The 27,828-nt window shown below is 54.1% G+C and overlaps 1 protein-coding gene and 1 long non-coding RNA gene across 30 annotated transcripts in view; both read left to right on the top strand.

The window, feature by feature from the left end:
- The window catches only part of SHANK2 (SH3 and multiple ankyrin repeat domains 2), a 720,394-nt gene that overhangs the window by 551,907 nt on the left and 140,659 nt on the right, over window positions 1–27,828 (top strand). The gene's annotated exons all lie outside the window — the stretch shown is intronic.
- LOC144578201 (uncharacterized) lies at window positions 13,548–27,143 on the top strand. The gene is made up of 2 exons (XR_013523594.1): window positions 13,548–22,629; window positions 22,671–27,143. It is a non-coding gene; the product is annotated as an uncharacterized LOC144578201 (long non-coding RNA).

The following is a 27,828-nucleotide window of genomic DNA, read 5'->3' as shown; positions in this document are numbered from 1 at the left end:
CCTGGGGTGGGCAGGTAGGCAGAACCTGCGGCAGCCCCTCACCACCCCGAGGCTGTGCTGATGGCCAGGAGGATGGCGGGTCTCCACTGGCTGGAGTTCCGGAAACCAGAAGCTGGGGGGTGACGGCAGCATCAGGATGCTGGGTGTGGAGTGAGCGTGGGGCTGGTGTCGGGGCCAGCTCTGCCTCCTGTGGGTGGGCCACCAAGGATCCTCCTCTGCAAAACAAGGAGCTAGATCTGGACCTTTCGGGGCTACTACAAGGACTGAAGGAGGCCCCGGGAAAAAGAGTTCTTGATATATTAAGGCATCCTTAGTAGTGACTAGGCTCATTTTGCAAGCGGGGAAACAGAGGCCCTGGTAGGACAGAGAAGGGGCACATGTGTTTACTGCCCTCTCCACCCTGTGATTTTGGTGCCATCCGCCTCCACCCCTGCTACTTCTGCACCCGTCAGAATCTGGCTTCTGAGTTCTGCTCCTGGACCCTCCCAGCCTCACCTGTGGACCCTGCCATGAAAGGTGGGCTTACCTGGGAGATCACCAGTTTTAAGAAGTCTCGGCCATACATGGTGGCTCACACCTGTGATCCCAGCACTTTGGGAGGCCGAGGCGGGCAGATCCCCTGAGGTCCGGAGTTCGAGACCAGCCTAGCCAACATGACAAAACCCCATCTTTACTAAAAATACAAAAATTAGCTGGGCATGGTGGTGTGCGCCTGTAGTCCCAGCTACTTGAGAGGCTGACGCAGGGGAATCACTTGAACCTAGGAGGCTGCTGTTGTGTGAACCAAGACCATGCCACTGCACTCCAGCCTAGGTGCCAGCGAGACTCCATCTCAAAAAACCAAAAATAACTGTTTTCCTTGCTACGCATGTTGACCTTGTAAAAGGGTACCCTTTGAGGTCCAGTACAGGTTGAGCTAATCTAAAAATCCAAAATCCAAAATGCTCTAAAACCCCAAACCTTCTGAGCATCAACATGATACCACAAGCGTGAAATTCCACACCTGACCTCGTGGGACAAGTCCCCATCAAAACAGTGAACACTTTGTTTCATGCACAAAATTCTTTTTTTTTTTTTTTTTTTTTTGACACGAAGCCTAGCTCCATCACTAGGCTAGACTGTAGTGGCACAATCTCAGCTCACTGCAACCTCTGCCTCCCAGGTTCAAGTGATTCTCTTGCCTCAGCCTCCTGAGTAGCTGGGACTGCAGGTGTGCACCACCACACCCCTCTGGGTTTTGTATTTTTAGTAGAGACAGGGTTTCACCGTGTTTGCCAGGGTGGTCTCAATCTCCTGACCTTGTGATCCGCCCACCACACCCTCCCAAAGTGCTGGGTTGACAGATGTGAGCCAATGTGCCCGGCCAAAATTCTTTAAATGTGTAAAACTGCCTTCAGACTATGTGTGTAAGACCTACACGAAACATAAATGAATTTCATGTTTAGACTTGAGTCCCGTCTGAAGATATATGTGCAAATACACTCAATGTACATGCAAATCTTTCAAAATCGGAAAACATGCAATCCAGAATACTTCCGGTCCAAGCGTTTAGGATACGGGCCTGTGGCAGTCAGGATGGTGGGGTTAGCAGATGGTCTCCAGGTTGCCATGGCTGAGAAACACAAAGGAGTGTTTCCTGTTCATGCTCATGGCCCTGCCAGGTTTGCTGGGTGCTGTCCCTTGCCATTCCCACTTACTAACCCGGGTGGGTGAGGCCACCACCAGCCAGACCATCATCCGTTCCCAGTCGCCACCTCTGGGTTCAAGGGCAGTGTGGCGCGTGTTGGTTGGTCTTCCCTTTCCTGGAGTGATGCCCATCCCTGCAGCCCCAGCTCACGGGCCTCACCTAACTCCGGGAGGGAGGAGACCAGCAGTCCTGCATGTACCCACAAAGGAGGAAAATCGGAATTTTGGTGAACAACTCCAGTGTCACAGTTCTCAAAAACAGGAGCCTTTGGTGCTAGAGAGAGCTGTGAGAGGAGACACATCAGGCACAAAGCCCCCCAACACCACACCAGCACCCCCGCTTCCAGGCTCCCGTCCAATCTTCCCAGCTGTGAGAGGAGAACGTCAGGCACAAAGCCCCCCAACACCACACCAGCACCCCCACTTCCAGGCTCCCGTTCGATCTTCCCAGCTGTGAGAGGAGAACGTCAGGCACAAAGCCCCCCAACACCACACCAGCACCCCCACTTCCAGGCTCCCATCCGATCTTCCCAGCTGTGCCAGGTTGAACAAGGGGCCTCCCAAGATTCCTGTCTGGGGTGCCCAGGAAATTAGATGCGTGCTGATGGAGGACCTGGGGACCGCTGCCTTCATCCTTGCTGGGATGGGGCCTTTCCTCTTCACGCTGCCCACTCTGGGCTGAGGAGTGTCATGATGTGGCTTGGGCACAGTATTTCTCCACCGCAGCAGCACAGGCCAGCTCGGCCTCCTGTGGGTGGGCCACCTTGGACTCCTCCTCTGCAAATAAGGGTCTGGATCTGGACTTTTGGGGCTACTACATGGATTGACCTTTCAGGGGGACTGCAAAGACAGTAGCCTCTGGCCCAGCGCTGGAGCCATCGGCCTCTCCTGTTTCTCACAGTCCAGTAGGCTCCGTGGCATAAAGCTCGCCACCCGGGGTCGTAGGATCAGACCAGATGATACTGACCGACAAGCTCTCAAGTCAGCCAGGAGCACCAGGCTTCTCCGGGGTAAGAGGCAGGATCTCTCCCTGGTGTCTCCCTGCCTCTTGATCCCGGCGCCAGGCTTCATGCCACAGTCAAAGCAGATATTGTGGGTGATATGTTTGTTTCATAACCGTTCCTAAATATAGAGTGCATGCTAAGTGATATCTAGAAGCCATGTAAAAGAAAACATTTGAAATGTTGCAAAGAGGATGAGGCATCGAGTGGACCAGAAACATGTCTCCCTAAATGGGCCCAGCAAACTGTGTTGCTGGGGGTGTTTTCCGTTGCCAGCTGAGTTGTGACTCTCGGCAACGGTCTCTTAGCAACCGTGTGTGCGGGGTACCATGCTCAGCCTGGGATGGGAGGCTGGGACGGAGGCTGCCTGGGAGCGAGAACAAGGCGGCGGAACTGGAGGCGGGGAGGCCCCAGAGGCCTGCAGCCCTCGGCCCTCCAGGTGGGAGGAGCCCCAGGTTTAGAGGATTGATACTCCAGGTCCCAAGCTGGCTGGCCTGGTGGTTTCCATGGGGTGGATTACTGGAAACTTCTCTTCCTGCATTTTTCCTCCCTCTACAGGGTGCATTTTATGTATGAAGCTGTCCTCCTTTTTCATTTTTGCACAGAGGTCTAAGGGTCTTCTCCTCCATTAGCTGGCTCGTTGCTAAGAGGCTGCACGGAGATTACTCTGAGCTTGGGTTTGTGGACCTCTGGGAGGATGGGGCTGGGGGAGCGGAGGGGCCTGAGTAAAAGAGGCAGGTGCAGAGCCTGGCTCAGAGCCCACATCCTCTACTGCTCAGAGCCTGGTCGGATTGCCTAAGGTCTGGGCCTCAGTTTTCTGATCTGTAAAATGGAGGGAGGGAGGGAGGGAGGGAGGGAGGGAGGGAGGGAGGTCTGCGTGGTGAAGCACCAACTTGATCCACAGAGAGGGCTAACCTTTGCCTTCAGCTCCTGGGAGGTGGTCTCTAGCCTCCTGGAATTTCCTGCCTGATGTGTGTATCTCTGTTTGCCTGGGGGCTTTGACCGCTGGACAGTCTGACAGCGTAATTTATGGTGGAGGCTCTGGGTCCTGCCGCATCAGCTTGGACCTCCAGAGGAGACTGGAGACCAGAAGGATTAGCCCAAACCTCCAGGAGGAGCAGGAAACTAAGGTTCAGTTGCCAAGGCTGTGCATGATGGAGCCCCAGCAAAGGCCTGGGAGCATCCCTGGCCACCGTGCCCCATGCGTGTTGTCACACATCACCTCCAAGAGGGACTCCTCCCCACTTTCCAGGCGAGGACGGCAGACACCCCGTGTCTGGACCCTCCTGGACTCTGCCCCACACCTCCCTGTCCTTGTCTTATCTCAACCTGGATCTCTTTGCCGTAACAACCCGTATCTGTGAGCGTAGGTGCTTGTGTGAATTCTGCGAGTCTTTCCCGCAAATCGCCCAACCTGAGAGTGGTCCTGGAGACCCCTGGAACTTGCAGCTGATATCCAAAGTGAGGATGGGGTGGTCTTGTGGGGGCTGTTCTCTCAAACTTTAAGTTGGCTAAATTCCTGGTGAGACCCCTTGGGGCAGCCCCCGAAGGCCACCAGGGGAGGGAGCCAATAGAGACCACGCTCTGGGTGGTGGCATTCCCGAGAGGCACCCCTCGGGGTGTGGAACTGGGACCGTGTCGCCCACGGCGGCACCAGGAACATATCTAGCGGGATCACGCTCTGTTGTGGGCTCCTTCTGCTCACTGTAGGGTGTCCAGCCATAGCCCGGCCTCTCCTCACTCCAGACCAGCACCAGCCCTCAGTTGTGACAACCAAGAATGTCTCTAGATGTTGACAAATGTCCTCTAGTTCCCTGGGGGTTGGGGTTGAGGGGTCACAGTCACCCCTGGCTGAGGGCTGCTGCCTCGAGGGAAAGACGGCTTGGGGCTTTTTGAAGCAGGCTGTGGCCCTGGGAGCAGTTCTTTGGAAAGATGGAAATGGAGACTGAGGGAAGTCTGTGAGTGAATCCTGGCTCAGGCAGAAGGGGACAGTTGTTTCTCTCTGTGAGGGATGCGGTGTGTCCAACACTCCTTGGCCTCAGGTCTGAGAACTGCAGAGCTAGCAGGAATCCCTCGGGGGTACCAGGGAACTGGCTGGGGGCATTGCTCCATTCCCACCTCCTCCATGGGGGAAAGGGGCAGGATGGCAGCCTGGGAATAAGACGGTGCAGGTGACAGCCCAACCCCATCAGCTCCACCCTCAGCTTCCAGGAAGTGGCGGGCGTGGTGTCCATTAGCCCTGCACACTCCCCAGCCTCAGCCCCTCCCGAGGCTGGAGGCTCCCAGGAGGCTCCGGGCCCATCCCTCCCCTAGGGGAACCAGGGTCTCTGCTCCCAGGAGACCACACCTGAGGCTGCCTCTCCCTGCACAGAGGTGTAGGCCCCCAGCTCCTGCCCCCTGTAGCTCCAGTTCTTGGTGGCATCTCTAGGTGCACCCTTAGCCCTGAGTTGTGGCCCATTCTATCCCCCAGCTTCCCAGTGGGCTCTCCGTTGCTGGCCACACCCTGCCCTGGCCCAGGAGGGGCCACAGACTGGAAGAGATGCCCTAGGACCTTCATAATCCTGACAGCCCCAAATTCTCTCTCCGTCCTTGGTCTAAAGCAACTCTGTCTGGTAGAACTTTCTGGAAATGTCCCATGTGCTCGATATAGCACCACTGGGCACACATAGCTACTGAGCACTCAGAATCCAGCCATTGTGGCTGAGGAACTGATTCTTAGTTTTATGTATTTAATGTCTATTAATTTAAACGTAAGCAGCCGAGTGTGGCTGGGGAAACAGTATCGGTCCTCCCGTTTGATGAGAACCATCTTCCATCAGGGAAATGAAGGAGCTGGGAAGAATCTGCAGTCCCCTCTTTCCTTCCTTCCAGCCGGTCCACCCGCATTTCCTGCGCACCTGCCATGGGCGGTGTCCTCGCATGGGTGCTGTGGGAGCGCAGCTTAGCCAGGCCAGAAAGAAATGGGTACGATGACCCTCCAAAAGGGAAACGGTGAGCAGAGCAGAGCAATGGCCGTGAGTGCTGGCCGGCGGGGAGGTTGGCAACAGCCTCAGAGGAGGTGAGCTTGGAGCCCCAGAGGTGGAGATGTTCCAGGGACCTGGAGGGGCAGAGGCTGTGCACCCAAGCATAGGGGGAGGCAAGAGAGGCAGGCATAGGCTCCACAAGACATGGAGAGGAATTTTTCTCTTTTTAATTGAGACAGAGTCTCGCTCTGTCACCCAGGCTGAAGTGTAGTGGCTCCACCTCGGCTCACCACAACCTCCACGTCCTGGGTTCGAGTGATTCTCCTGCCTCAGCCTCCCAAGCAGCTGAGATTATAGGCATGCAGCACTGTGCCCGGCTAATTTTGTATTTTTAGTAGAGATAGGGTTTCACCATGTTGGTCGGGCTGGTCTCGAACTCCTGACCTCAAGGGATCCACCCACCTCAGCCTCCCAAAGTGCTGGGATTACAGGTGTGCACCACCGTGCCCAGCTGTGGACAAGATTTAGACTCTGCTCCCCAGGTGACTGGCTTTGCGGCAGAGGGCAGTGCTGCTCGCACGTGTGTGTGGTTCAACTTGCTAACTTCCGTTTGCAGACTGGATTGGAGAGAGGATGGGGTTGGATGGTGTTCCACAGAACCTGTGTACGCTAGGAATCTCATTTGGAAACAGCGTCCTCCGAGATGTCCCTAGATGTCATGTAAGGTTAAGGATCTTGAGATGAGATTATCCTGGGTCTAGGGTGGTCCCCAAATCTGCCGACTGCTGTCCTTGTAAGAAGGGATGCAGAGGCAAAGAGCTGGCCATGTGCAGAGGCTGACGGGTGCAGCTACAAGCCAAGGGGAGGGTGCCAGGGTGGCCCACAGCACTGGAGGCCACATGAACTGTGAGTGAATACATTTCTGTTGTTTGAAGTCGCCTGGTTTGTGACACTTTATGACGAAAGCCCAGGACACTGGCACAGGGGGAGCAGGAATCCCCTTTGGAGACTGTTCCACGTCAAACACCAGGGTGGAGAGGAGTGAGGCTGGGGACGGTTTCAGAGCAGAGCACAGGTCGGGGGTGGGGGTTGACGTGGGGGAGTCCTGCGCTCTTTCATACACTGCCGGGCAGCCCTGGGGCCCTTTGGTGAGACGGGGAAGCCTCTGGTAGGCAGGGGAAGTTGTAGTGCTGTGTTGAGTTGGAGATGTCTGTTCTATTACACATCCTGCTGGGTTCAGATGGTTCTAGAAGGAGCCGAGGAGCAATTGACCAGCTGTTCTCATCAAGCTCACCCACCCTGCTAGTGAGAGGCAAACACCCCTTCATCCCGACGTGCCTGGGGCAGCCAGCCCAGCAAGGTGGGCCAGCCCCTCCACATGGCACTGGGCTCAGCTCCAGAACCTCCCAGCACAATGTGGACAGAGCCGGGAAGAGAAAGGAGCTCAGAATTTGGTCCTCACCCCTCCTGGGTGGATGGAAGAGCTGGCCAGGCCTGGGGGTGTGTGGGCTGAGCTGTCTGTCAGCAACACCCATCAGTCACACTTTACCACCTCTGCCATTAAGCCCTCAATCATGCTTTTCTGACATTGTTTATGGGTGTCTCCAGAAGGCAGCAGCAGGCTATGCCCATTTAGCCTCATCATCCCTCTAAATCCTCGCACAGTCTTCCCTTCTGCACTCACTGGCCTAGGTTGTTTTGGGGACACTGGGCTCCAGGCTGGCCTGGCTTCTACTTTGTATATTCCTGCTGTGACCTCAAGTAAGTGCTCTGGCAGCTCCTGTCTCGGTTTCCCCATCTGTAAAATCGTGGTCAGGACAGAGGGGCTGATGTCTCATGACACTTAATTTCCTCAGGTGTCTAGGACTCCCCCTCGACACCCCAGAAACGGGGTCTTTCTGGGAGTTGGACCACACTGCACAGGGGCTGCTGTTGCTGGTGTGAGCCTGTAGAGGTGAAGTCGGGACCATGCCCTGCCCGATCCTGGCACCTTGGTGCCTGAGCTTTCATTTAGGCTCCCCAGCCTTTGAGGCAGGTGCTGTTACCATCCATCCCCATTTGAGATGAGGAAACTGAGGCCCGGTGGAGTCACACCCGGCCCCACGTGTCTTATTCGGTTTGGATTGCCATAACAAGGTTCCACGGACGGGAGGGGAGCTTAAACAAACATTTATTTTCTCATGGTTCTGGAGAACTGGAAGTACAAGATCAAGGTGCCAGCAATTTGGTTCCTGGTAAGGACTCTCTTCCTACTCACAGGCAGCTGCCTTCCTCACATGGCAGAGAGAGGAGAGAGATTGAGAGCGTGTGTGTGCGCGAAAGTGCCAGAAAGCTCTCTGGAGTCTCTTCTTACAAGGACACTAATCTCATTGGGTCAAGGCCCCACCCTTATGACCTCATATAACCTAAATTACTTCAATAAAGGCCCTGTCTCCAAATGTGTTAACATAGGAACTTGTGGGGACACAGACATTCAGACCATAAGAACAGACTCCACATTTGTTCTGGGGCAGGACAAGCATTAAGGAAACAACCCAGATAGTTGGGAAGGAAGGAGCCTGTAATGGGGCTGGAGCAGGCAGCCTCCAGCCCCACAGGCAACCACGTTTCCGCAGATATTGGAGCTCTGCGTGTTTCTTGTAATAATGATGGGATTACCTGTTCTGCTTAATTAAGTACTTCATGGACAGCCACCAAATCTCCATTTCTCCCAACTCAGGAGGTTTCTAAAAGGCACAAAACAATTACATTTTTGTTCTGATGAGGCCCCAGCAAGGTAATGATCTTTCTGCCTTGGGAAAGAGATGAGCCAGCGGGGCACTGGAGAGGCCTCTTCGCATCTCAGCATCAGCCTGGTGCTGTGGACCGAATGTCTGAGCAACCCCAACCCCCACCAGGATGGTGTCAGGAGCAGGGCCTTTGGGAGGGGCTAGGGCTGGAAGAGGTCGGAGGGTGGGTAGTCATGATGGGATCCGAGTCCTTATGAAAAGACAGAGGGAGAGACCAGCGTGCTCTCTTCCAAGATAGACATTCTGTTCCGGCCTTGAACTAGGCCCTCTCGTGTACTTGTTCTAAGCCCTTGGGTACTTTTTAAAACTCTCGCCTCCTGCCTCCCTGGGCATTGGTTAGCAGAGCTGAGCCCTCAACAGGGGCTCTTCCAAGTCACATGGTATCAGAGGTCAATTTCACTCTGGGCAGCGTCTCAGCCTCCAGTGTCCAAGGGCCTTGCTCTTATGGAGGCCTCCTCCCCGTGAGCCAGCACTGACCTAGCATGCCCCGCAGAGGCAGCCGCAACAGCCCCAAAGAGAATGGGGGAGAGGGGGAGGGGATGGGCCCTGAGGCGTTATCACTGCCACATGGGGTCCCTGGGCAGCCTCTCTGCTGAGCCCAGTTGTGCCTCCCAGTGGCCAGCTGAATAAGGGTCCCTGAGATGTCCACGCCTCATCCCAGAGCCTGTCCACACGTTGCCTTCCGTGGCAAAGGTGGCTTTGCAGACGATGGACTGAGGGGTCTTGCTGCCATCAGGAGGTCATCCTGATCGCTCGGTGGTGCCGGGGGGGGGGGCTGGGGGCGGCACTGAGTGTGACCACAGGCATCCTTAAAGCAGGGAGGCAGAGGGAGATTTGATGCATGCAGGTGAGAAGGCTATGGGCCCCCTGAGACAGAACCTGGGGTGATGAACCCTCAGCTAAGGAACAGCAGGAGCCCCCAGAGCTGGAAGAGACAGGGAAGGACCCTCACTGAGAACCTTCTGAGGGAGCCGGCCCTGCTGCTGCCGCTCTCAGCCCCTCGAGCCCCGGATTGGCCCTCTGACCTACAGAACTGGCAGTAAAATCCCTTTCGTTGTTTTCAGCCACTAAATTTGTGGTAATTCGTTACAGCGAGCAGTAAGAGTCTAAGGCAAGGGTGGTTGTAAGGCTGAACTGGCGAACCCTCAGGAAGGGCTTAGAGTGGCAGGGGCTGGGCTGGGGTCTGCCTCCCCTGGGCAGAGACATGCGCAGAGAGCAGGGGTCTTGAAGGTGGATCTAGCCTGCAGGACAAAGGGTAGGGGTAAGGGACAAGGCGCCTGTGATAGAGGAAGGAGACCCTTAATCACCCCACCCTTAAGCATCTAAGACCACCTCCCCCTTGACTTCCACACTGCATTTCAATAGGAGAGAGACCACACTGCATTTCAATAGCAGACCGGGCGCCACCTTTAATCCCTTCCTATAGATCCAGGCAAGGTGTGGAGGAATCTTTCTGGAAGGCATTGTTTTTACTTAAACACGATCAGACCCCCCACCTAAGTCACTGGCATTGTTTTTACTTAAACACGGTCAGACCCCCCACCTAAGTCACTGGCATTGTTTTTACTTAAACACGGTCAGACCCCCCACCTAAGTCACTGGCATTGTTTTTACTTAAACACGATCAGACCCCCCACCTAAGTCACTCCCAAGCCTACTCCAAACCCTAACCCTAACCCTAACCCTTTCACTTGTAAATTCTAGAGTTGTAAACCCAAAACCCTTTCACTGTAATTTCTAGAGTGGTAAACGCAAGGCCCTTTCACGTGTAAATTCTAGAGTTGTAAACCCAAAACCCTTTCACTGTAATTTCTAGAGTGGTAAACGCAAGGCCCTTTCACGTGTAATTTCTAGAGTTGTAAACCCAGGCCCTTTTACTGTAATTTCTAGAGTTGTAAACCCAGGCCCTTTCACTGTAATTTCTAGAGTGGTAAATGCAAGGCCCTTTCACTGTAATTTCTAGAGCTGTAAACACAAGGCCCTTTCACATGTAATTTCTAGAGTGGTAAACGCAAGGCCCTTTCACGTGTAATTTCTAGAGTTGTAAACCCAGGCCCTTTCGCTGTAATTTCTAGAGCTATAAGCCCAAGGCCCTTTCGCTGTAATTTCTAGAGCTGTAAACGCAAGGCCCTTTCGCTGTAATTTCTAGAGCTGTAAGCCCAAGGCCCTTTCGCTGTAATTTCTAGAGCTGTAAACGCAAGGCCCTTTCGCTGTAATTTCTAGAGCTGTAAGCCCAAGGCCCTTTCGCTGTAATTTCTAGAGCTGTAAGCCCAAGGTCCTTTCGCTGTAATTTCTAGAGCTGTAAGCCCAAGGCCCTTTCGCTGTAATTTCTAGAGCTGTAAACGCAAGGCCCTTTCGCTGTAATTTCTAGAGCTGTAAGCCCAAGGCCCTTTCGCTGTAATTTCTAGAGCTGTAAACGCAAGGCCCTTTCGCTGTAATTTCTAGAGCTGTAAACGCAAGGCCCTTTCGCTGTAATTTCTAGAGCTGTAAACGCAAGGCCCTTTCGCTGTAATTTCTAGAGCTGTAAGCCCAAGGCCCTTTCGCTGTAATTTCTAGAGCTGTAAACGCAAGGCCCTTTCGCTGTAATTTCTAGAGCTGTAAACGCAAGGCCCTTTCGCTGTAATTTCTAGAGCTGTAAACGCAAGGCCCTTTCGCTGTAATTTCTAGAGCTGTAAACGCAAGGCCCTTTCGCTGTAATTTCTAGAGCTGTAAGCCCAAGGCCCTTTCGCTGTAATTTCTAGAGCTGTAAACGCAAGGCCCTTTCGCTGTAATTTCTAGAGCTGTAAGCCCAAGGCCCTTTCGCTGTAATTTCTAGAGCTGTAAGCCCAAGGCCCTTTCGCTGTAATTTCTAGAGCTGTAAACGCAAGGCCCTTTCTCTGTAATTTCTAGAGCTGTAAACGCAAGGCCCTTTCGCTGTAATTTCTAGAGCTGTAAACGCAAGGCCCTTTCGCTGTAATTTCTAGAGCTGTAAGCCCAAGGCCCTTTCGCTGTAATTTCTAGAGCTGTAAACGCAAGGCCCTTTCACTGTAATTTCTAGAGCTGTAAGCCCAAGGCCCTTTCGCTGTAATTTCTAGAGCTGTAAGCCCAAGGTCCTTTCACTGTAATTTCTAGAGTTGTAAGCCCAAGGCCCTTTCGCTGTAATTTCTAGAGCTGTAAACGCAAGGCCCTTTCGCTGTAATTTCTAGAGCTGTAAGCCCAAGACCCTTTCGCTGTAATTTCTAGAGCTGTAAGCCCAAGGCCCTTTCACTGTAATTTCTAGAGCTGTAAGCCCAAGGCCCTTTCACTGTAATTTCTAGAGCTGTAAGCCTTTATGAGGCCAGAGATTTTCTTTGTTCGGGGCTATTTGGGGCATTTAGACCCACCGCAGCTCCCGGCTGAATAAATCACCACTTCCTTCCCAGTTCGGTGTTGGGAGAGGTTTGTTTCTCAGCCTTTCCTGCTTCACAATGATCCACCCCCTTCTGTCTGCTGTCTGCCGGGTCAGCCGGCATGTCTCCTGCCCCAGAGAAGCTCCCCGCCCTTGATGCACGTCTCGGGGTTGCTAGATTTGTTCTATTTTAACACAAAGGCCCTGGAGAGCCAGGCTTGGGTGGTTTCCGGGCCTTTCCAGGATCACCTGCCTAGTTTTCCAGCCCAAGGTTTATTTTTATTCCACACAAGGACAAATGCTCAGCATCGCCTGATGAGGGCAAGAGACCGCCAGCATTTCCGCATGGGCTGATTTAACCCGGAAGCCTGCTCCCTGCTCTCAGAGTTGGTGTTAATTAGGCTGGATTACCGTATTCACAAGCTGCAGTGCCTTGTAATTCTCCTCTAAGTAGCCGGCCTGTGTTTTATGACATAATTACGGAATCCCAGCCGTGCCCATCACCTGCAGGCAGCCCAGGCCGGGGCTGGCTGTGGGAGGAGCCAGGGCCGCTCGTTGGAACCCCGGTTGGGGATGACCGTGTGATTCTAGATGGTTAGGCTGGACATAAAGGCTGGCTAACCCTGGGGACTCTTGTCCTTTTGTTCAAAGACTTTTGCCTCTCAGTGGGTTCATTCTGACCTTCTGAAATCACCCCTGCATGAATCACATCAGAATCAAACTTTTTTTTTTTTTTTTGAGACGGAGTCTTAGTCTGCCGCCCAGGCTGGAGTACAGTGGTGTGATCTCGGCTCACTGCAACCTCCGCCTCCCAGCTTCAAACAATCCTCCTGCTTCTGCCTCCCAGGTAGCTGGGATTACAGGTGCGCACCACCACATCTGACTAATTTTTGTATTTTTAGTAGAGTCAGGTTTTACCATGTTGGCCAGGCTGGTTTCGAACTCCTAACTTCAAGTGATCCACCCTCTTCGGCCTCCCAAAGTGTGGAGGTTCCAGGCGTGAGCCGCTGCACCCGGCCTGAATCAAACATTTCTAAGAGAGTTTTGGTCATAGGCACACAGGGTAAACTCCGCCTTGATCACTAAAGCCTCCTGCTCCTCATTCCAGCCGACCACCTTCTCCTTCTCCCATTCACTCTGAACCCGAGCTTACTCCAGGCTGTGTGGGTTCTGTGGGTTCTGAGGGCTCCTGTGCTTCCTGTGGCTACAGCTGCGCCTGCCCCGTCGCTCCGCTCTGAAGCCCACAGCCAGCTCTGCGGAGGTTCCAACCGCCCCTGTTTTGACAAATCTCCCACCCTGATGCTCTGGCTCCTGCCTTCCTCGAATTTCTTTCTTTTTTTTTTTTTTTTTTTTTTTTTTTTTGAGACGCAGTTTCGCTCTTGTTACCCAGGCTGGAGTGCAATGGCGCGATCTCGGCTCACCACAACCTCCGCCTTCTGGGTTCAAACAATTCTCCTGCCTCAGCCTCCCGAGTAGCTGGGATTACAGGCGCACACCACCGTGCCCAGCTAATTTTTGTATTTTTCGTAGAGACGGAGTTTCACCTTGTTGACCAGGATGGTCTCAATCTCTTGACCTCGTGATCTACCCGCCTCGGCCTCCCAAAGTGCTGGGATTATAGGTGTGAGCCACCGCGCCCAGCCTAAATTTCTTTCTTTTATGGCAGGCCTGGGTGATGCATTCAGTCCATGACTGCATTTCTGCACCCAGGAGCAGAGGCCAACTTTTACATTTTTGAAGGGTTTTAACACACACATACATGCTCTCTCAAGCACAGACACAAACTGTCATAGATACTGACACACATGTACACACACACCCTCAGACACTGTCACAGTCACACACAAACATAGACACTGACACACACTCATAGACAACTCACACACCCTTTCAGTGACACACATACACAGCACATACACACACACAGCACTCACTCACACATATACATACACACACACAGCACTCACACACACTCTCTCCATACTCTCATAGACACACACGCACACACACACACACACTCAGGCACTGCCACACTCATACACATTCATAGGCACTGACACACTCATAGACACACACATACACTCACAGACACTGTCACTTACATGCACATACACACTGTCGTAGACACACACAGGAGCACATGCGGCTCTGACCCTGGCTGCTGCACTCCCTGGACCTTTGCGGGGCGTTTGCCGTCTCCTCTTCCTGCTGGCTCCCCTCACCTGGGGCCTGGGCAGGTGCCAGCCTGGCAGGAGTCCCCTGGGCCAGGGTGAGGCTCTGGGCCACCCCAGCCTGGAAGTACTCCCTTCTGGTGCTCCAAGCCTTCACCCAGCAGCCTCCAGAGGGCTTACAGCCCCCCACACCCACCTTGCCCTCCTCCTCAGGTGTGAATGTTTTTCCCCCAGGGAGAATTTGCTCAGAGCTCAGAGCTGGGCACGGGGACCCAGTTCCAGGGCCCGTGGGAAACAGTGCCCCCTCCAGCCTCATGGCCTGGCCCTGCCTCCCTCATCCCTGGACTTTCACCCTCCTGGGTTGTCTCTGCCTCCCTGGCACTACCCAGCACCCTCCGTGGGTGGCCCAGCACCTAAATTCACATCCTCTGCTTGGCTCACCCCTCTGGTCTCATTGTAGGTGCCAATTCAGAGACGCCATTGAGGCCCCTCCAGGGCTGGGGAGGGCCTCCTCTCGGGGTCCCCAGAGCCAGTTCCGACAGCCCAGTGTGGGGTCACCAACAAACGCAGGGCCTGGCCTTCAGCTCACTGGCTTCTCCAGGGCCTTCAGCCCAATATCTACTTCCTAGAGCAAGGAGCAGACGGCCGCGGGGTCCGTTCAGTTGCACCATGTCAAACTGGCAAATACTGAACTATTTTCAACCTACAAAACTGGCGATCTCATGTGCCCCCCATTCCTGGTGAGCAGCTGAGGCCCCAAATCCAGGGAAAGGCATCCTAATGACAAGGACAGTGACGAGAGGATGAGGTCCAAGGCCTCCGCCCACTTCCCAGAGGCAGGCTCTGGTCTCAGCTTCCGCACTGTGTGTCACTCCTTCTCTGGCAGCCCTCTGGGGGATAGCTGGGGTCTGAGCGATCCCAGTAGATGCTGGTGCCCACCCTCACCTCACCACTAACCAGCAGAGAGACAGACCGAGGACCTGACAGCAGCAGACAGACAATACCAGTCAAGGTGGCTTTGACCTGTGTGTGGGAGGGCTTCCTTCTAGTACCAAATCCCAGGATTGGTCCAGCTGGCCAGACGGCTCTACTTCAAAGTGTGGAGTGGGTTCGCTGCTCACAGCTTACCAACTTGTCTTAGCCTGGTGAGTGAGTTACATGAAGCAGTTTCTTGCCTACAGATAGGCAGCAAGGGACAACAGAGTTCTGGAATATGGCCGAGCCAGCCCGGAAGGCTCAGGACTGCATGTGCCCCTTGCACCGCACCGGAGAGACCCTGGAAAGCAGCGTCTCCTGGGTTTTATACTCTGGGGCAACATGACTTCTGGGCTAAGGTATTGATGGACATCAGGTTTCCGGGGAAAACTAGGACAGAGCCCAGGCTATTGCAGTCAGCCCTCCCATCTCAGGGTATTCCATTTCTAGCATATTCTATGGTTATTCTTAAGAACTACAAGCAAAAGAGAGGGGAGAACTGGGTTCGCCCAAGGCCACCTAGAGGACAGTCCTATACCAGGTGACAGGCCCTCAGCACAGAGCCCACTGGGACGCGAGGGGTGTGGGCTGCATTAGGCAGAGGTGTTTGGGCAATGTTCAGTTTCTCCGTCTAAGCCCACCCGCCATTCTCCACCCCGCACTCATTCATTCCCCGCCAGCTCTTGGTTCAGAGGGAGGCCAAGTGTTGAGTTCATGATCACCGCCTGCCATGGGAAGGCCTCTTCTGTGAAGCGTTGCAGGTGGCATGTCCACAGATGGGTTCTGTGCATGGGGTGAGTCCAAGCAGCTTTCTCTTCTTTCCTTCCTTTTGCCTTACCAGTTAACCCATTAAAGCAAGGCCCTGGGACCGCAGCCCCCAGCCAGGAGCAGCATAGCTGCCCATTTCCTCTTCCGTCTCCAGAAGCCTTAACACGGGCATGGGGACATCCAGTGCTCCTGCGTGTTAAGTTCATGGGGAAGGGAGGCCCGTAGCTCTGTGCTGAAAAGGACTCAGATGCTCACTCTGGGCTCAGGGAACGCACAGACTCCTGGAGATCCACAGAAGGGCGTGGTCATCCTTGCTGTCACAGCAACAGACACAAGTCCTCTTTGATCGCTGAGACAGAGACTGGAGGATGGAATGCTGCTTGACCTTGTTTCTTAGGGCTGCTGGGAAACCACAGACTGGATGGCTTAAAGCAACAGACTTGTATTGTGGCATTGGATGCTGGAAGACCAAGGTCAGGGTGTGAGCAGGGCAGCGCTTCCTCCAGAGGCTCGGGGAGGGCCCTTCCTGGCTGCTTCTGGCTTCTGGTGGTGCTGGCACTCCTTGGCCTTCCCTGGCTTGTACTGCCTGGCTCAGGTCTCGGCCTCTGTTGTCACATGGCGGACTCCCTGTGTGTCTGTTCCCAAATCCCCCTTTTCTGGCCAGGCACGGTGACTCATGCCTGTAATCCCAGCACTTTGGGAGGCAGAGGTAGGCAGATTGTTTGAGGTCAGGAGTTAGAGACCAGCTTGGCCAACACAGTGAAACCCCATCTCTACTAAAAATGAAAAAGTTAGCCAGGCATGGTAGTGGGCGCTTGTAGTCCCAGCTTCTCGGGAGGCTGAGGTGGGAGAATTGCTTGAACCCAGGAGGTGGAGGTTGCCTGGGTAACAACAGCGAAACTCCATCTCAAAAAAAAAAAAAGAAAGAAAGAAATTTCCCTCTTATTATAAGGACACAGTCACTGGATGTAGGGCCCACGCTGCTCCCCCAGGACCTCACCTTAACTGATATCTTCATTATGTCTGTAATGACTCTCCTTCCAAATGAGATCATACTCTGAGGTCCTGGGGTGAGGACTTCCACACTTCTTTTTGGGGGACACAGTTCAACTCACAACACCGCTGCGCAGGGCCAGGTCTTGCAGAGCCTTTCAGGTTCTATACTCTGTTTTTTAAAAAAAGAAAAACAGGAAAAACGCCCCAAATTGAAACCCCTTTGGAAAACAGCAGTCATCGCCACTAACATGGAAGATGCACGTGCTGCGTGAACTGGCACGTGACTCCGTGGCACACACCCCTGACACATTCTGCCACGTGGGCCAGAAGACACACGAGAAGTTTCCAGGCACCTCTGTTCACAACAGCAAGAAGCTGGAAATGGTGCCAGTGTCTGTGGACGAGAACGGATCCGGATGCCGTGAGCTGCTCACACACGGAGGACCAAGCCGTGGTGGGAAAATGAATGAACTGCTGTTGCCTTCATCAAGGCGCGTGAATCTCAGAAACGGTGTGGAGGGGACATGGAAGCCGCGGAGGAATACGTAAAGTGTGATAAGGCTCATGGAAGTTTCCAAAAAAAGGGCGAAATGATTTGTGTAAAATGTGCAAAAGGCAAAGGGAATCCATGCCCTGTTTAAGGATGTGAGCAGGTGACAGTGCCAGAGGGAAGAGCCGCATGGAAATTGCATGCTCGGACTCCAGGTACCTCTGCAGGGAGGAGGCTGGCTGCTGGCGGCCGCGGGGCCTTCTGTAGCGTTAGGCGCATTTCGTTTTTCTCTGTGGAGTTTCGTTTAAACTTGCCTGTACAGGGATGAGCTTCCATCAGAAGCATGCATGGATCTAAAGCTATTCATAACTGTATGAAGAAGGCAAAACCCCCCAAGAATAGGTATGCACACATGCGTGTGTGTGTGTGTATGTGTACATATGTAAAGAAACCCAGGCTTTCATGCCTTCACCTGCACCTGGCGAGAGATGTGGCTGCTTTCAGGTGAATCGAAAGTGCTTGTTCATCTTGCCTCTGTCAGAGATGGGGGCTCCGGGTGGGCTTCCTTCGCCCTCTGCGTTCCCTGATCATCCCAGCCCCGATTCTCTCCCGCCCAGCTCATATGAGTTCCCATGTTCAGCAGCGAGACACCTGCACAGCCCTTATTAAAGTCCTCTCTGTGAGAACACACATCCCCACAGGTGCCCCGCCACCAGCACGGAGCCCCGGCTCCCAGGCAGGGGTCGCAGGTGCCTTCCCCAACACCCCACCCAGCTCCCCTCTGGGCCTGAGTCACACCCGGCTTCTGCCTCCTTCCCGGTGGATCTTGGGCAGGGCGCTCAGGATGCTCCCCTTCTGCGATGCCTTGCCAGTGTTCCCACCCCACCCGCCACAACCACCTCCCATGGCAAGTAAATTTGGAACGAGATTTTCATTCCCTTTCAGCAGCAGCCCAGTTTCACACTCCCAAGTGCTGCAAGAACCGAAAACTGCCTTTTTTTCTCCATTTTCAGTAGAAACGAAGGCAGTTCTCTAAACTCCCCCATTCATCCTGGAAAGGCCCATCCTGAGTGCCTGACTACCTAGAAGTTCTTCCCAAATGGCCGGACGAAGTTTAGCCATTAAAATTCAGACACCTCCACCAGGACACCCTCCCAGATTGCCCTGGGCCAATGGGTCCCTTCCCTTTGTACATTCTTTGCGTTTTTGAAATCATGGTTTGAATTAGGCCCCAGATAAACTATGGAATGATAAACGCAGAAATAGCCCTTAGAGCAGAAATCGTCTGTCTCTGTCCCATGTCACTCTGTCCTTCAAAACAGCCCAGAGGTGAGTCGGTCCCTGAAGGATAGGACATGGGTCGTGGGGTGGTGACCAAGTGCCCAGGGCTGCCGTGGGGAAGTGCAGGAAGACAGGGAAGCAGGGCAGGTGGGGAGCAGCCTAGGCTCCAGCTGGAGTGCTGATGAGTTGAGGGGACTGTCAGGACAGGGATGCCATAATCCTGCAGGCTACTGGCCCCGCCTTATGGCCCCGCAGAGAGCAGGGTCAGCGCCGGCGGACAAGCCCTTTGCAGTACTGATCAACTCCCCTTCGTGGGCTTCTGCCAACCAGCCTTTTCCTGAAGTTTTAGCACCAGCCCCAGGAAGTGGCATTTGCGCTGGAATCTGAGAACCTCCAGACTCCTTTTGAAAGCTGCCACTTCTGCATTCGGAGCCTTGGCTTCACATATGAAAAGGCAGGTCTTGGGTTGTGGAAATCTTGGAACCCTGCATTTGCCTCTGAGTCACTGTGGCTTAGTTCAGTCTTCTTCTGGACGTTCAGAGGGATCAGGGCGCATCATTTGGTTTTTAAAGAGCTGGAGCGCTTCTGATCACAGTGCCCCATGGTTCCATATGGAAGCAGCGTTCTTCAAAGGACCATTTGTTTTTCTAAATCAGAGAGTTTGGAGCTCAGAAAGATTTCTGTCATTCTTGGCATGAGTCCTGTGGATCCCCACAGGCCCTGGAATGGAGTCTCTGGGCTCCGAAAGTTGCTTTAAATATGCAGAAAACCCAGGGGAGCAGCAGTGTTGCCTGGTGCTCCTGCACGCCAGCCCCATGCCATGCTCCACGCCTTGGGCTGGAATTGTATTGGCTGCTCCACAGAATTCTCGGGGCCTGTCCCATCCACTGGAGTCCATCAGCCCTGGCTGGCATTCCATTTGTCTCTCATTGATACAAAATGGAGAATCGAGGATTACTCCACAAATGTAGCCTGCTTGGAAAACCATCGTCCTTGGATTCAGGGAGAAGAGAACAGAGACCCCTGGGAGCCACAGCCTGCTTCTAGCTTCTGAGTTTGCATGGGAAAAGCTGAGATCAAGAAGGGTGGGTCTGGCCAGGGGGCACAGACGTGTCATTTGCCACCCTGACTGACAGACACCCTGGCCTTGGCATCAGTGGTGGGAGGGGGTCTTAAGATCAGACTCGTAAAACTAGGCGAGAATTCATTTTTTTTGCAGCTGAGCAGCAAGAAGGGACTCGGAGTTGAGTCTGCATGCCTTGTATTAAGAGGGGAACATGTAAGAACAGGCAACGCTGATGGAATTTTAGGGGCATCAAAGCTCCCATTCATCCAATAACTGGTTTTTTTTTTAATTGTGGTCAAATACATGTAATATAAAACGTGCCATTTTAGCCATTTAAAGGGGAAAATTCAGTGGCATTTAGTACATTGACAAGGCTGTGTGCCTACTGGCACCCGCTCCACATGACCCCTCCATGGCCCCTGGCAATCCCAGTGAGCTTTCTGTCTATGGACGCACCAATTCCGTATATTTTCTATAAATAAATCACAGAATGTGGCCTTTTGTGTCGCTGCTTTCACTCAGCATCCTGTTGGCAAGGTTTATCCATATTGTAGCTTGGATCTGTGCTTCCTTCCTTTTCATGCCTGAATAATATTCCACAACACACATATTCCATGTTGTACACGTTCCATTCTCTCCGTAGTATTGTTCTACACCATTTGTACATGCCATGTTTTGTTCATTCACCAGCAGTGCACTGGGGCTGTGTCCACCGCCTCTTAGCGCCGTCACGGAGGAGGCTGCTCTGAGCGTGGCTGTGTGTGCATGTTTTTGCCACCCTGTATGGTGGAATTGCTGGGCCACGTGGTGGCTGGATGTTTAACCTCTGCACATTCCCATGGCCCATGCTGGTTTCTCGACACCCCAGCCATCCTTTCTCTGAGGGTCTCTGATTTGAACAGATAAAGCCACCTCCTGGGGTGGCAACCCTGGAGCAGGCGTCCTCAGATTCTTCTTCTTTTTCTTTGAAACCACCTACCAACAGACCTAGCCCAGGCCTGCCTTCGAGTCTGATTCCTCTGTTCGGTGGGCCCTCCCGGAGCCTCGCCTCTGAGCGGTACTGCACGAGCAGGGCTGTGAGAGGTGGGAGCCAGCCAGGCCCTCTCTGGGGCCCCCTGTGCACAGGTCCATGAACAAATAACACAGCCACCTGTGTGGCTCCACGTGGCCGGGCCCTTCTGCCGACAGGTTTCCCTCAAGACGTCTCCTGTTTCATCCCGGGGTTTTCTCGATTGAGTCCCACTGAGCACGGCTAAGCCAGGAACCAGGTCTCTCCGAGCCGTGAAATTAATTAGCATTGGTTTGTGCTTCCATTATCTCGTTATTCAAAACCACGCAGCATCTTTCCAGAGAGTTCCTGGGGACTGTGTTGTGAGGGATATTTATAGCCGCTGGAATGAGGTTTTGCGTAATAGACCGTGTTTAGCTGAGAGGTTTGTAATTTGAGATCAAGTTCCCTCATCGACTGCACACAGATGAGACTAAATATCACGGGCTTTTGGCTGTGAATGGGTTTCCGGGCGCCTGTGGCCCTTACCCCCGTGTCGAGGTGGGTGAAGCAGGGAGAGAGGCCCCGAGGAAGCAGTGCTCCTGAAGCTGATGGAGCCCAGGCTCTGACAAGAGGAGGGACCGAGGCTCTCAGTGGCTCGCAGCTGCCAGGGCTGTGTCCTGTCCACCTGTGGGGCCTTTACATGACCCCATTGTACAGATGAAGAAGCTGAAGCTCAGAGAAAGGCTGGGTGACTTAGCCCAGGTCCCAGGACTCAGAGGTGCAGACTTACCCCCTAGACCCCATGGATTTCTCCATCGGGAGCTGGGCTGTTGGAGAAAGTTCCGGTCGTCAGGTGGCCTCGGGAGCCTGCAGGCCCCTATGTGTTCAGCTAGGGAACTCCTCATGTAGCCCAATCAGCAGCTGAAAATAGCTCTTTTCCCAGAGAGGAAAGAAAAATCCCTTGTGGCTGGGTGAGGTGGTTCACGCCCATAATCCCAGCACTTTCAGAGGCCAAGGCAGGGGGATCACTTGAGCTCAGGAGTTCAAGACCAGCCTGGGCTACATGACAAAGCCCTCTCTCAAAAAAAAAAAAAAAAGAAAAAGAAAAAAAAAAATCCCTTGCAAATTAGGGTGAGATTCCAATTTCCCAGCAGATCAGCTGGCAAAGGCAGCCAGAATCAGACGTGGCGGGCCGTGGTCAGGAGCCCCAGTACTGCCTTTTCTATGTGACTCTCGGCAAGCCACTCAGCATCTCTGGTCAGAGTCAAGTGTGAAAATGAGCAGCGGCTCACTCTGCCCCACAAGAACACAAGGATGGAGCTGGAAATAGAGCCTTCTTTCTGAAAGGGGTCTAAATGGTTTCCAAGAGAAAGAACTCTCAGTGGCCTCTTTCTGGCCACCCCATTGGCTGGGGCCTCTCCCGCTTAACCACTACTCTTGGAACAAGCTAGCCGGGCTGCTGCTTCAAAACAGAGCAGAGCTGGCCACTGCCTGCTCACAGGATGGTGGCATGCCCTGGGGGCTCTGTGGTTCGGGGAGTCAGGAGTTGTCCTTGTTCTCCTTGGGAACAAGCCAGGGATATGCAGGGAGACCAGCCCATCTTCCAAGCTGATCTGCGCTGTCCCCTTGTGGCCACAGGCTTTTCCCAGGAAGTGCCTGGACCCATGGGCCCAGGGAGTAAATGCTGACAAACAGGTCCTAGAGCCAGTGCATGACGGTGCTGCGCACAGAGTGGGCACCTGAGGGGAGGGGGTCGGGTGTGATGGTAACCAGGACCCAGTTGGTCACCTCTGACTTCCAGGAAGGCCTGGCCAAGTGTGTGCTTGGCTGGGGAGCTGGGCATGGGGCAGGCACGCGGGGACAGAGGAGCCAGAGAGTGGCTAGTTCCTGAGAATCTGCCAGTTGGCCACCTCTGACCTTCCAGGGAGGCCAGGCCCAGAGTTAGCCCAGAAACCAGTACGTCTGCTAAAACTCCCCCAGGACCCAGGGTCCGTGACCTGGGCAGCCTGCGAGACCCAGGGCCCGGGGTTTCGTTCTTCCCAGACCTGAAGAGGAACATAGTCCTGTTGGTGCCCTGGGAAGAAGGTGGAGTTTCCAGGAAAGCTGCCCCCTCGGAGGGGCCACAGGGGAGGGCTGAGGCCTCAGTGTGGATCTGGGACTTCCACTGACCCCATCTATGTGGAGGGGCCAAGTACAGGGGTGGGCACTCTGGCTTGTCACTCCAGGTACCTGTCTGGGGGCTGCAGACGCAAACAGCGTGATTGGGAACTCAGGTCCCGAGCCTCATCCTTCCCAGGGCTGTGCAGAGATTTAAGGGCTTTGCACTGAAGGATGAAAACAGCTGAAGAGCAAGTGGCTCAGAGACCGGCTGGCGCTTCTCCCTTCCGCATCTTCCTGCTGCCGTTTGACCCAGTATCAGGAATCGGGACCGGAGAAGCACCTGAGGCCCGGGCAGGAGACGGGCTGTTCCATCTTGCACCTGGGCAGCTCCTAAGCCCAGGCGAGGACCTAGAAGTTACAGAGCGGGTGAGGATGACCACAGGCCCTCACAGGCACAGGAGCCCAGGAGGAGAGTCCGAGGGGTCATTGTACTGCAGGACTCGGCCCCACGAGGGGCCTGCTGATTCAAACTCTGAAGTCTGTGCAGTAAGGCTGAGGATACCAGCTAGGGTCTTTTTTTTTTTTTTGAGTCAAGGTCTCATTCTGTGGCTTGGAGTTCAGTGGCACAATCATGTGACCACCCTGCCCAGGGTCAAATGATGGCAGTGCCACCATGCCCTGCCAATTTTTTATTTTTTGTAGAGATGGAGCCTTGCTAGATTGCCCAGGCTAGTCTCAAAATCCTGGCCTCCAGCGGTCCTCCCACCTCAGCCTCCCAAAGCATTGGGATTAAAGCCACCAAGCCTTCTTCTCACGCTAGGATTTTTAAACAGAGGGTAGGAGGCTCTTCAGTGGAAAAGGTGGGGAACGGTTGGCCCGTTGAGCCAGAAGAGCTGATTTCCAGACATGGGTTGGGCTGATTTTGACTGGGGTCTTGGTTGGTATTAGGGTTGCTCAGGAAGCAGCCCTGATGTGCTGTCCTCTCTGGGGAGCCCCGCCCGCAGATGGTTCTTCTTCCCCAGGGTTCTTAGCCGAGGATACTTCTTGGCATCCTTTTACCCCGAGGAGGGAGGGAATAATCAGGTGTTTCAGAGGAGTCATTTAAATTCCTGCTTCCTCTTTCCCCGTGGGCTTAGTCTCCTAAATCCAGCTCTAGATAGGAAAGTGGGCCCGCTGCCAGCCCGCCTGCCGTCTTGGGGCCCATGGCCAGCAAATTTCCTTGGGTTCTCTTCACGCTCGCTCCAGGAGGAAAACATCCAGGAATGGGTCAGAAATCTGCGTCTGTGACTCCGTTTGTGCAGTGAGTCCAGGGAAATGTGAGGTCGAGCTGAGTGTTCGACCTACACCCCTCCGCCTCCTTGGAGAGCGTTGGATGTGGACATGCTCCCAGTGCGCCTAATACATCTGAGTGCCACTGGGCGGTCATTAGAGTGGAAATGGGAGTCAGCGGGCCATTAAGAAATCTGCAGGAGCTCACCTGGCTTGTCCGTCCCAACATGCTAATTGTTGGAGGGTGAGACCAGCTGCTTTGGGAAAATGCAAGCGTGGAGTGCCCAGCTAAACACGAGTGGTCACTGGGGGCTTCCTGCCCGGGGCCCGTTCCCGGCTGCTGAGGGTTCATCTGCCAAGGGCTCACCCGCTTGCCGCCTTCTGGGCGTGGCCAGCCAGGCTGTCTCTTCTCACTCTGGACGTTCCCACCACTGGGACTCATGACAGAGTGGCTGGACCTAGCAGGGAGAGCATCTTCCAGAAGAGGTGCTTTTACTTCAAGATGCGGCATGGGAGGGGGCTTTTTCTAACGTACAAATACACGAGGCTCTGTTAAAAAGCACCATTCCAGGCTCAAGCCCTGCACTTCACTGAATGGATTCGGAGCCTCCCATCTTTGGAAAGCTGCTGCAGGCCCCTGGCCCTGGCCCTGCCTAGGCCGCCTGCCCAAGGCCCATCTGACCCCAACTGCAGAGCCTGGTGCTGCTGCTGGTGCCCTAATGGGCCCTGAAACCACGGGGCCTGCCCTGTGTCCAGCACCCTGTGTGGCCAGTGCAGACAGGGATCCGGGGGGACCACAGCCAGGCTACGGGGGCTCCCGTCCCATTGCCACCTCATCCCTGCACAGCCCTGAGCCCCCTGTGCCTCAGCTCGTGACTTGTGAAATGGGGTGAGGATCCCATGACTGACCCCCTTCAGGGGTCATTGTGAGACCTCAGTGGTTTTGTTTTTGAGACCCCCTGGGTGTGCCTGCATTGTACCGCTTTGCTGTATGTAGAATGCACGTTGTATGTATACACGAGTAGATCAACGTGTCATATATGATGACGTGGGGAAGCTTTGCTGCCACTGCCTTCAGTGCTGTCCTCATTGTTTCTAGGCAGTGACCGTTCACCAGAGGCCTCGGGCCAGGCGCCCGCCCTCCTGAGCCGAGTGCCCATGTCTGTGGTCTTAGTGCCCACTCCAGCCCAGAGCACTGGCACCACCTTCCCCAGACCACTCCGGCCCTCCTGGGCTCACTGTCCCAACTATTCAGAGGGCAGAGGGGTCCAGAGGGTCCTCTGGGATCCCCCAGGTAGCTGTGCACCCCACAGTTCCCAGCTGCCATGTGCAGATCTGCCAGAGATGCTGAGAGGAGCAGGGGCACCTGGCAGCCCCCCACGGGCATCCTTCTTCACACTCATGCGCTTGCCCTGATCACCTGCATCTGTTTTGCTCACCACGGAAATGCCCTACCACAGGTGAGAGAGCCATTCCTGGGTGTTTATTAAAGAAGGGAGAAGGGAGTCTCTCTCCCCAAGCAGCTGGGCCTGCGCAGAGACGGAGGGGCTGTCCATTCCTCCCAGGCATCCTCTCCTCCCCAAACCCTCCTGCCCTGGCTGGCTCTGCATGTGGGCACTCAGGGGGTGGGGAGGCAGCAAGCAGCTAACGTTTCTCAGGCCCCTCAGTGTTATTTTTGCATTGCCGCAGTGACCATGATTAAATATTTGCATATGTAATTTTACCGGGTCATTCTGCTCCCCTGACCCCTCTTCCGGGATCATCTGCTCAGCATTCCTGCCACCACCACCAGGGCATCGGGTGGGTCTCTGTCTGTCCCCTGTGCAGGGGATGGATCCCGATGAGTGGAAGGCTCATCTCCCTTACCCAAAGCCTCTGGGGCCACGTGCATTTCAGAATAAACGTATGTCATGCACGTATTTATTTTATATTGTAAACTGTAATGCTATATAATTTATACTATAAAATAATTTAGGAGGATGTAAATTTTACGTATTTTACGTATAATTCCAGCCCAGTCACGTCATGTAATCATGATATTTCCTTGCCTGCTGGTTAGTCTGAGAAGGGGGATGGGCGAGATTCTCCCGGTGCCTCTTGAGTGTTCATGAAGCACGAAGGCTCTTGGGAGTGGGGAGCAGGACTGGCCCAGGAGAGGCTCCTTCTCTGCGATCCCAGCTCAGTACCTCACTAGCTGTGTGGCCTTACACCAGTCACTTGACCCTCTGTGACATATGTCGGTGACATATAATTAGTGGCTCGTCTGCTCAAGAATGATTTGTGTGCCTACTGAGCAAAGGTTCTGCTGGCTATGGGTTTACTGCAGCTGTGGACCAGCAGCTGCTGGACAGGGTCAGGGTCAGGATGTGGAGGGGCACCCAGGATATGCCTTTCTCCTTCAGACAGCTGGGAGGATGGGCCGCTGCCCGAGAGGAGGAGGGGAAGCCTGCAGGAGGAGCAGTGACCGCTGTGGCTTAGTGTTGGTCTCTGGACAGCAGCCAAGCCTCCTACCCAGAACTGCTCCTGGGGCCTGAGCCTCAGGCTCAATTGCCATCCAGGCCTGGACTCAGCTGGTGGACATTGCCCACGGTTGGCAGTTTCTCCCCATGCCACAGAAGCATCATGGACGGAGGTGCTGGCTTGCGCCAAGGGACAGCCTGCAGAGACAGTAGGGCTGTGAGGGGTCCCCTGCCACCGCTCCCCCAGGATTTTCCTCGGGGTTTTACCACCTGCATTGATATCACTAAACAAAGCTAACTTCTCCCTGTTTTCTGGCTTTCTGTAAATGGACTTTCGCCATCTGCATTCCTTGCCGACTTCTGCTGTGGCCCCAGCAGCATGCTCGCGGGTTCTCTTTCCTGGGTGTGTGTGGCGCATGTATGCGTTTTCCCAGCTGTATAGGACTCTCATGTGATAGACGGCGGCTTCCCCCTTACCCAAAGCCTGTGGGGCCACGTGCACTTTAGAGTTAACATACGCCATGCACGTTTTTATCTTGCACCGTAAAATGCAATGTTATACAATTTATACTATAAAATAGATTTCAGGGGATGTACAATTTTACGTATTTTATGTATAATTCCAGCGCAGTCGTGTCATGTAACCAAGCACGCTGATTTTTCTGCATCAAAATGTCCAAATATTCCGTGGGATAAATAAATACAGAGGAGAAACCCCCTGGGGTCTGTTCGTGCCAGGTTTTGCCACCAATTTCATTATCAAAAAGAAAAGGAAGAAGTGCTTCTTGTTTCCAGAGCCCCGTGGAGGTGGGAATTTGGGGTCTGGTGTTGTGGCTTATCCCGTGGTTGATGCGTCTGTCCTCTCACTGAGGGACGTGTGGCTGCACCCTGGTCTCCTGAAGCCCAAGTGCAGGTGTTAGGACAGCAGTCCCTGGGTCACTAGGAGTCCAGCGTTCAGCTCTACCAGGTAGGGGTGGGGCCGAGACCTCAGTGCAGGAAGTTGCATTAGGCTGTTCTTGTATTGCCGTAAAGAAATACCTGAGACTGGGTAATTTATAAGAAAAGAGGTGAAGTTGCCTCACGGTTCTGCAGGTTGTACAGGAAGCATCGTGCCAGCATCTGCTTCTGGGGAGGCCTCAGGGAGCTTTATTCATGGTGGAAGGTGAAATGGGGGTAAGCAGTTCACATGGCAGAATTGAGAGCACAAGCGAGTAGCGGAAGGTGCCACATGCTTACCCAGAGCTCTGGAGAACTCAGTCGCTATTGCAAGGACGGCACGAAACCTGGAGGAATCTGCCCTGTGACCCAGACACCTCCCGCCAGGCCCCACCTCCAACATCAGGGATTCCATTTCAACATGAGGTTTGGGCAAGGTCCAATATCTAAACTGTATCAGCTGCGTTCCAGCCACCTGGGTGGCAGGTCTCTTGGCTCCACGCTGCATCTGTCCCTGTTC

This window comes from Callithrix jacchus, chromosome 10 (assembly GCF_049354715.1).
Source record: "Callithrix jacchus isolate 240 chromosome 10, calJac240_pri, whole genome shotgun sequence".
Taxonomy (NCBI): domain Eukaryota; kingdom Metazoa; phylum Chordata; class Mammalia; order Primates; family Cebidae; genus Callithrix; species Callithrix jacchus.
The sequence above is the reverse complement of the archived record's forward strand: the minus strand, read 5'-3'. Positions and strand labels throughout refer to the sequence as shown.